The sequence below is a fragment of the Podarcis tiliguerta genome (genome assembly GCF_965153285.1).
Source record: "Podarcis tiliguerta genome assembly, chromosome: Z".
Lineage (NCBI taxonomy): Eukaryota > Metazoa > Chordata > Lepidosauria > Squamata > Lacertidae > Podarcis > Podarcis tiliguerta.
In genome coordinates this window covers 16,478,214-16,488,555 of record NC_139553.1, presented here as the reverse complement: position 1 = coordinate 16,488,555, position 10,342 = coordinate 16,478,214, and the positions used below count along the sequence as shown (strand labels likewise).

The 10,342-nt window shown below is 44.1% G+C and overlaps 1 long non-coding RNA gene across 1 annotated transcript; it reads right to left on the bottom strand.

The window, feature by feature from the left end:
- Positions 1 to 244: 244 nt before the first annotated feature.
- Positions 245 to 8,555, bottom strand: LOC310669729. The gene is made up of 2 exons (XR_014507329.1): positions 8,142 to 8,555; positions 245 to 377 (listed from the first exon to the last, which is right to left on the bottom strand). It is a non-coding gene; the product is annotated as an uncharacterized lncRNA (long non-coding RNA).
- Between the last annotated feature and the right edge of the window lie 1,787 nt (positions 8,556 to 10,342).

The following is a 10,342-nucleotide window of genomic DNA, read 5'->3' as shown; positions in this document are numbered from 1 at the left end:
TTGTAGGCCAATATGGGAAAGACATGTTTTGTTGCAGCTGGGGCAGATGAATTTGTCCGGTTGTGCATATGCAGATACACCATGGCATTTCTTCTCTCTGCACTCCTCTCAGCAGTCTTTTCTCATTTGATCACTGCTATGGATACACAGCTTGACTGCCTCTCCCCAGGCACTGCGGTCGTCTGCAAGGGATTCCAACATGGCAGGGTTGAGGTTAGTGAAGCAGAGACACAACCAGGCACACTTATCTAAAACTAACATTTTTAATACGTGTATTTATTTCTTGTGGCAAAATTGGCTATTCATCAACATCACTTTAGCCTTCCTTGGCCTGGCACACAGTTTTGGAAGAGTAGCTCTCCCCTGTTGTGTGATCCCTGCAATGACAAGAAACGCAGCAATCAGGGTCCCTGGTCCACCTGGAGACTTTCAACATAGCCTATTTAGCATAAGATGCAATCCTTTAGGAACATTTTCAGAGAACATTGCATGAGTCAGGTCTGATGCAACAATTTTTCCAAACCTTTATCTTTCCTCTCCCATAAGCAACATACTGTATTTCGCCATTTATTCCGGTTTGGCCAAGTGTTCATTCCTCCTTTCCTCTGCTATTATTTGTTCATCTTCCTACTGCTGCTTCTCTCCCCCTCTCCCCCTTTCTCTCCCTCTCTTCCTCTCCCTGTGCCTGGCGGCTTATGAGAGACACTACGGCATGAAAAGATATTCGCTCAAATAAAGTTGGATTGAACTATATTATTGAAAAAGTGACCTCCAGTGGTCACTGGGACATTCACCCATCAGCTGCAGGCAAGTGAAAAAAAGCTATTGCCAGGGACTTTTTCAGCCTAAGGGGGGACAGTGCCACGGATGACCGCAATGTCCTCCCCAGTCAACACCCCCCATATATATTAATACTTAAAACACACACACACACCAGAATTTTCAGTCTTGCAAAGGTGTATTTCACACAGGCAGCGCTCAGTCCCCAGCGGCACATGGGTCACGATTGTAAGGTGTCATTCAAAAGGATCACAACACCTTTTATTCCACACTTCCCCTCCCCACCCCCCACTGAAGCCCCATTCAGAAATCTATCCTTCTGGATAAGTGGCTGGTGGCTTATAGGAAACTCTAAAAAGGTAGTTTCAGAGGAACTGACTTGGTTCACGCCATGGGATCCACAGAAATCAGGGACGTGTCTTCTGCAAGAGGCCAGCATACTGACCAGCATTGTGGATGCTCAAATGCCCAGGAGTCTGTGCTCTCAGAAATGAAATGTTTGCTATTTCCCTTCCAGAAGCGGCCATGATCCCATGCAGCGAGCCTCCCATTTATTCAGATAGTTCATATCATATTCTGCTAGATTGCCTTTGGAATTTACACAGCAGCCTTGTAAAGTAGGACACAGCAGTGCATGGAATGAACTGTAGATCAGTTTAACAAAGTTCACCAAATTAGTTTGTAAATCTCTGAATGATACCTAAAACCAATTCCAGTAATTGTGGAGTGACTGGGACATGAATTAAGTTTGTTTTGGGGAGGAGCTCTGAACAATTTCCAGTTCATCTTCAAGTTAATTATTTTACATAGGTTTTTTAGTCCTTTTAGCTTTAAGGTCATAATGGTTGGGGGAAATAATTGAAAACATGCACATTCCACTCTTCGTGTGTTTTGACGTTTTCTTAGGATGCTTTCAAACAACACGTTATTCCATCTTCCACATCTTCCGAGTTCCACATCTTAAGTGATCTTTCACATGGCATAAAACTACTTCTGGTTTGGAAGGTTCCATGAACCAGGGGCCATAAAAAGAAAAAAAAGATTGATTCCATTCCCCCCCCCCCCCGTTACTTTGAAAACCACTGTTATGTGTTTGTAGGGTGCCATACACCATAAATCCCTGGATTCAATAAAAATAGAATTAATCAAGGTTTGGGAAGTTAAACTGTGCCAAATTCTGAAGCCCAAAAGATACAGCTAGGCAAGCTTGGTGATAGCTTGTTGGTCTTTAGGAGAACAGAACCTAGTAATGGTCTGGGATATTAAACCAGAATATTAACACCCAAAGAATGTGCTAGTCAGTAAATGGGTGGAGCCCCGTCTTGAGATGAGAGGCAGTTAGCATAACAAAATATGTATTTTATCAAAGTAATTGTTGAACTGAAATACAATTAAGAAGTAGTAAATTGTGGGGGGGGGGGGAGAGCAAGAGAGTGGGGCCCTAAGCTATAGCTTGTTTAACTTATACGTAAATCCAGCACTGAGTCCAGCATCCTATTCTCACAGTGGCCAACCCTCAAGCAGGATCCAAGCACAAGAGCCCTCTCCACTCCTGCTTTTTCTAGCAACTGCTATCCAAGAAGCATTTCTGCCTCTCTCCACTGTGGGAAGAGCATAGCCATCATGGCTAGTAGCCATAAATAGCCTTTTTCTCCATGATGTTGAACTAGATGGGCCACAGGCCTGATCCACCAGGGCTCTTATGTTCTTATTATTTCCATTGCTCACAAATTATTTAATTTTTTTATTTGTATAGCTTTATATACTGTTTAAAATCTCTACGTGAAATGGTATAAAATGCTCGTTTAAATACAGCAAAAAGCAGAATTTAAAAACAATAAAATTATGAAAACACAGATAAATTCAATATATTTTTAAAAAACAATGTGCACAATAGAATTACACATCTGGGTAGACTTGCCCGAACAAATGTGTTTTAGAAGGCATCGAAATCAACAGTACAGTAATATCAATATGGAGGGAGTTCCTAGGCATGGCCACACATGCAAGAATAGATGCCACAGAGGGTAAGTGATGCTAAATTGTAGCTCTGTGTTGTTGGTATAATTTGGGAAATCGGGTGGAAGTGCTTGGTCCATGTCTTGAGCAGCCCATCCCCTTAAGAAACTAGCATCCATCTTGAACTCCTTTATAATAATAAAAAAAGTTTTTCTGACCGTGGAATCTCACCCAGTAGCTCCTTAAGCTTTTTGAAATCAGCCTTCTTAAACTCAAATGTGCATGTTTGACTACTCAGTTTTCCCTTGCCTCTGTAATCATGAAACCCAGGAACTCACAATCACGTCCTCCCAGGTTTCCCGGTTCAGTCAATCAGTTCTTTCCCCCTGTTGAGGACCAGGTCCAAGATACGATTATCCCCTTCTGGGAAATGAAATTTTCAGCAAGGGATTGGAGGAATTTGTTGGACCTTACAGTCCCAGCAGATACCATGGCAGTTGAAGTTGCCCATCTCTACTGTAGCTCTCCTTTTTGAATGTTTAGTAATCTGCTCTAGGAAAGCATCACCCAAGTCTTCAGTCTGGCTTGGTGGTCTTTAGCAGACACCCACAGTAAGATCCCTGCTGTTTCTCCCCTATGATTTTTACCCACATACTCCCAATCTGCCTTCCGTGCTCCAAGTCATGGATCTCTTCACAAGTGCACACACATCCTTGAACAATGGCGGGCAGCTTCCCTTAGTATATTTAAGGAGTTTAGGAAGTTTACTTGCATATTCCCATAAAACAATCATGACCAATACAAAGCGGTTCACAGATTAAAAGTTCACTCCTGACTTACCTTGCTAGTGTTCTCTATTCCTGGGCTCTTTATCAACAGCTCATTATTGGGAAAATCCAGAGCAAAATGGAAGTGATGTGGGTTCTAATATGATTCAGAGCATGTGCAAGAGCTGGGGGGGTGGAGTTCCTGTCAGGAGCAATCAGATATTTGAAGTGCTCCTTTTGGGGTGTCGTCCATGTCTACACCAAGCTGAGACTCCTGGAGCAAACCATCACACTGTATTACACAGCAGGAAAGGCTGTCAGAAGAGTGTGTGAGTGTGTGTTGTTGGTTTTTTGTGAGAGCACGAGACCAGAATCCAGGAAACCAGGAGAGGAAATCATATGATAAGCTACATTACAGGGGTCATTTCAACAGCAGCAACAAATTTTATTCTATGATCAAATAGGAATGGGTGCAGAATTCGGATCTGTTCACATCTGAAAGTGAACTCACTTCGTTCACAACTGCCCAAACGCAGGGGTTGAGCACCAATAGCTATGGAAGAGAAATGGAGCCAAGAAAAGATAAAATGGAGATATTTATTAGCAGACTATGAGGAAACCAAATTATCTTTCTGATGTATAACTAAGGGGACCAAAACCAACAACAATAATCCATGCTCAGTGGCCCCAGAATGCTGACTGACAAAGGGTGGGGGCAACAACAATGCAATGGAGTATCCTGGGAGAGGGTGGCTGGCTGACCCGAACACCTGAATAACACTCCACACTGCAATATTTTGTTGCAGCTCTCACTTTTTGTTGCTCTAACTTCCTTATAAAATTGAGGGCACGGGAAGGAAAACACAGCATTTCTGTTAATGAAAGAGCTTGTTTTGAAAGCAAGAACCCGCTGGGTCAGGACAAAGGAGGCCCATCTAGCCCAGCCTCCTGTTCTCACAGTGGCCAACCAGGTGCCCAAATGGGAAGCCCACAAGCAGGACCTGAACACAACAGCCCTCTCCCCTCCTGTGGTTTCCAGCAACTGGTATTCACAAACATTAAAAGGTAAAGGTAACGGGACCCCTGACCGTTAGGTCCAGTCGTGGCTGACTCTGGGGTTGCGGCACTCATCTCGCTTTATTGGCCGAGGGAGCCGGCATACAGCTTCCGGGTCATGTGGCCAGATTGACTAAGCTGCTTCTGGTGAAACCAGCGCAGCGCATGGAAACGCCGTTTACCTTCCCACTGGAGCGGTACCTATTTATCTACTTGCACTTTTTGGCGTGCTTTCGAACATTACTGCCTCCAAAAACAAGGTCTAAAAATGTTTCTATTCCAGATTCAATGTTATGCTTTTAATTTTAATTTTTTTAAAAAAAAATCTTTGTCACTAGTTCCCTTGGTACTTGTCCCAGTTACCCCCACCCCCAATTTATTTAGCTGATTAAAAAAAAACATATATCTGAACTTTTGAGACTCAAAAGTTTCCTCCACAAACATTCCAGTTGCACTGGGGTGGTACAAAGTCAAAAATTTCCAATGCTAAGAGATGAAAGAATGAATGATGCATTCATTCATCTCTTAAGACTGACAACTCTTGAAATAAAAGGGATGGAGAAATTATACTGATTTATGCAGCTTATATTATTACATAGACTGGACATTCAGACACAATCACGTCTGAACAAATTGACCAACAAAATGCCTACTTTCAATTTTGTAAACAACTAGATAAAAAAGAAAAGGCTAGCTCATGTCATGACACATATACTTGGAAACATTTTATTCCTATCTTTAAAAAAATGCAGGTGAAATTTTTTTGTTTTATTTGGTTAGTTTGCTTTCTTGTTTGCTTTTTTTGTTTTTTATTTGCTATTTGTATGTGTTTCTGACTTTTTGATTTTTTGATTTTTGAAATAAAAAAGTCACAAATCACAGAAATCAGAAATCGGAAAAATCAAAAATCAGGAAAAAATCATTCAATGGTTTTTGTTTTATTTGTTTAGCTTGCTTTTTGTTTTTTATTTGCTTTTGTATGTGTGTTTTTGATTTTATGTTTTTTTTTAATTTTGAAACCAAAAAATCAGAAAAATCAGACACCAGAAAAATAAATAAATAAAGCAAGTGAAGTCACTTATTTAAGAAAAGAATATTGTGAAGCAGAGGGAATGCTAGATTGATTAAGGTTGCAACTCTTCCTACTGGCAATGAAGCTCTAATTTTGTTTGTCTAAATATTTAAGGGAAATTAATGCCCAACAAGCAAACAGAACCACTGTAGATTTCTGGACCCACTCTACATTTGTGGTGCCTAAGACTATACATAATTGGCAAGCACCCTTTCAAAATCAGTTGTTTCATTTCAGCTATACTTGGGCAATGAGGTGAAATCCTTTGCGGGGATGGGGGAGAGAATTGGAGCTGCTATTCTTTTAATTTGGGGGCATTCAAAAAAATATGTATCTGTACAGGAACTTTATTTTTATTCTTATTACTACTAAACCCCTTGCCTCCAGGGCACACATCTCCAGTTGCTTTCAGCTGGTAACCCACACAGACACATACCCTGGTCCACTCCATGAACTCCTGCTAGATTCCCTTGCAAAGTCGACCAACATTTTGTTATGTTCTACACAGTGATCTGTGTCGGAGGTTCTAGCCCACATCTTTGAAAAAGGCAGCGACTGGGTCCTGCCAGGCAGCCCTTTGAAAGAGGGATGTCAAAATAAAAATCTCATCCTGTCTCCCCAATTATAAGCTGTTTGACAATGGAACGGACTCCCTCGGAAGAAGGCGCAGGCTCGTTTTCTGCTGTTCTGGAAGGTAGGAACCAAACCAAGGGATTCAAATGACAAGGAAAGGAGATTCCAACTAAGCTTTAGCAAGAACTTTCTGAAGGGCAAGAGCTGTTCAGCGGGGGAACGGACTCCCTTAGAAGGTGGTGGAGATTCCTTCCTTGGAGGTTTGAAGTTGGATGGCCATCTATCCGGGATTCTTTAGTTGTGATTCTTGCATTGCATGGGGCTAGACTCATTGACCTTGGGGTACCTTCGAACTCTACAATCCTATGATTTCCTTCCAGCTTCAGGTATGCAAAAATGAATCTTCCAAAGTTTTGATAACTCATGGACTGCGGACTTTTGTCAGCCTTCTGAGGGCCACCTGCCCTTCTGAGGGCCACATGTCAATGAGGGTGGGCCATGTCACTGCAAGGCCAGCTCCAATCAAGCAACTCGCTCCAGCAGCTCCTGCTTGCAGGCTTCTCATAATAGACATCTGGTTGGCCACAGTGAGAACAGGATGCTGGACAAGATGGGCCATTGGCTTGATGCAGGAGAATTCCTCTTATTCCCAAGCAAGAACCAGCTTGCAATATGCTTTTAAAAGCATCATGGCCGCACAGAGGTTGAATACACACACTTCCCTGGGAGGAAATGTATTTCATATAATCATAGAATTGTAGAGCGGGAAGGGACCCCAAGAGGCATCTAGTCCAACCCCCTACAAAGCAGGAATTACCCCTGACAGATGGCCGTCTGTTTAAAAGCAGCGTAGGATTGGCTTCCGTTCTTAGTTCCAGGAGTGCTTTCATCCCCGGAGCCTGCAGTGCAAGAGAGCTGAAACTGAGCAGCCAACTAGGGCCTCTGCATACCAGCAGGGGCACACACTGCGTGGGATGGGCCTGCTTTTGGAATAATAATAGGGGATGCTCTGAGCACACCTCTAAGGCTCTTCCAGGTAAAGAAGAAGGGGTGTGGAGGATGAAACAAGCAGGCCTTGCTCTGTGATCAGGGTAAGGATGCAGCTCAGCAGCAGGCCATTGGCTTTGCATGCAGAGGTTCCCAATTTCGATACCCAAGGGCCTCTCCAAGCAGAGCTGGGAAATACTTTCAAGCCCTAGAGAGCTATTGCCAATGAGTGCATGTGGTATTGAGCAAGATGCAGGGGACGGCAGCTTCCTGTGTTCAACATTCGGAACCATGAGGACTAGAATCTTGCTTTATTTTTAGGGAATGGGCAGCAGCTCAGTGGTAGAGCATCTACTTTGCACACAGAAGCCCCAATGCCAGGGACTGAGTCGGCAACCTTCTGCATGCAGAGCTGGTACCCTACCTTCCACGGAGCCAGGCTGTTGTTCCATTTAGCCCAGTCCTGCCGCACTGACCAGAAGTAACTCTCCAGAGTTTCAGGAAGTTTTTCGCCGGCCTTGCTTGGAAGGCCGGAGGGGGGCTGGACCTGGGAACTTCTGCATGCAATGCAGGTGCTCTACCACTAAGCCAAAGCACCTCCCAGGAACAGAGGGGGCTACTTTTTACCAAGTCAGACCACTGGTCCAGCTACTTCAGAATCCTCGCTACTAACTAGGAGACCTTCTGCATGCAAAGCAGCTGCTCTGTGGGGGGGGGGGGGGGATCCAAAAGTCCGATCCCTCCTTGCATCACTTCCCAAAGCTTCTTCCTCTTGGCTGGATCTCTTGCAGTTTTTTCCGTGGGCGAAGGCAGGCAGGCAGGCGGTTACGGCAGCCTCCCGGAGGCTCATTGATCGCCCAAGGGCAGAACCAACCAAACCAAAAAAAGGGGGGATTTATTAATTTGGGTTCTTTCTTTCTTTTTTTCTTTCTTTTTTCACAGCTCACATTTCTTGCTCTGAAAAGCGTCTTCGGCTGACGCGCAGGATTCTCTAAGGCCCAAAGTGCAAAGCCCAGCCCGGCTGGCTTCCTCCTCCCCCGCGGCGGCTCCTGCCCATTCCCGCCGGATCCCCCCACGCTCCAGATGTAAAAAGGGAGGCGCCGAGAACGGGCAGAGACTCCCCGCGGGCAGTCGCGAGGAAAGGGGTGGGGGCGAAGGAACTGCAATTCCCAGCATGCCTTGCTGCTCGCTTGCTATGGCAAGCCCGGAGGAGAAAGACCCCCCTCGCTGGGGATTGTAGTTTTTTATTGATGAGGGTGATTTTGCTGGGAATTGTAGTCTTTTATTAATGTTGATTATGATGGGAATTGTAGTCTAGTTATTATTATTAATAATAATTGTAGTTTATTATTATTTTGCTGCCAATTGTAATCTATTCTATGATTCTGCTTTTATTACGCTGTTGGGAATTGTAGTCTGTTATTATTATTTTGCTGGCAAGTGTATATTATCATTTTGCTGGCAATTGCAGCCTATTGCTAATTAATATCAATTTGCTGAGAATTGTCGTCTATCATTTATTATTATTTATATTATCATGACAATTGTAGTCTCTTATTTATCATTATTATTATTTTGCTTGCAGTTGTGGTCGCCGTCATTATTAGTATTATTTACACGTGTGTGTGCGTGCGCGCGCGTTTTTAAAGTTCACCCCTAGAGGGGAGCGCCTCCTTTGGGGGCGGGGGGCGTCGGAGAAGGGGCGCCGAGAGGGCTCATGCGTTGCAACGCCGTGCAATTTAATTGCACCCCTTCCTCTCCCCCCCCCACCCCCGCGGCTCATCATTATCTCCAGCAGGATCGAAATTAGAAGACGGGGTGGGGGGGAGAGAAAGAGAGGAGGAGAAACAGCTGCATTTCCCATTAAAAAGGGAAGGAGCGAGGCAGGCAGGCTTCTTAACCCTTCTTCTCCCGCGATTTTTAACACCCCATGGGCTGGTTTGGGTAGGTATATTTGCGCTGTTAAGGCTGTGATCCCTTCTGCAGACTTAAGCCACACTGAATTATCCGTGGATCTTTCTTTTTTCACACCGGGTTGCATGCCTACGATCTTCTTCATATTTACTTCGGAGTAAACATCCGAAGTAAACTTACTCTGGAGGTAAACATGCCTGAGACCAGACTGCAGACCACCATTCATTTTCATTACTGTATGGTTTATACCCCACTTTTCCTCCAACCAGCTCTGTGGTGGCTCTTCTCCTCCCCTCCATTTGATCATTGCCACAGCCCCTTGAGGAAGGCTAGGCTGAGAGGAAGTGGCTCAAGGTCAACATCCGTTGAGTTTCATGTTGCTGAGTGGGAGGATTTGAACCCTGATCTCCGATGTGCTAGCCCAAGACTCCAATCACTACGCTAATCCACACAGCTGTCTTTGGAACGGGCCTGCCCAAATGTAGTGGGTTTTATTTCAGGGTAGACAATAGCTTGGGTTGGGTTGTAACAAAACCCACACACATTGTCGTAGGCTGGGGGGGGCAACTCCCCAAATCAAGTAAATAAATAAAAATAACCAATTGCATCACAGATAACTTGGGTCTGCCCCTCCTCAATATAAAGCCTGCCCCCCCCCCAAAAAAATCCTGGCTATGCCCATGGGCACACAGCTCCATGAATGAATAAATTGTTGTTTAATTAAATGGCCAAGGGAAATATTGCAAAGTATCAAAAAGTTCTTAAATATGAATTATCCTTTCTTTTCAGCAAGACTTAAGCCGAGATCCTTATGCCAGCCTGTATATGTACTGGATTTGAAATTGTTTTGAGGTTTTGTTTTTCATATATGGGATAGCTTTTAATCATATATTTATCGTAAGTTTATTGTTCTAACCAAAGGCCATGACAGACTTGAAGCAATAGTATTAATATAACACAGTGGTACCTCGGGTTACAGATGCTTCAGGTTACATACGCTTCAGGTTACAGACTCCGCTAACCCAGAAATATTTCCTCGGGTAAAGAACTTTGCTTCAGGATGAGAACAGAAATCACGTGGTGGCAGAGCAGCGGCAGCAGGAGGCCCCATTAGCTAAAATGGTGCTTCAGGTTAAGAACAGTTTCAGGTTAAGAATGGACCTCCAGAACAAATTAAGTTCTTAACCCGAGGTACCACTGTAATACAGAACATGCCCACACTTGGCTCAGATGG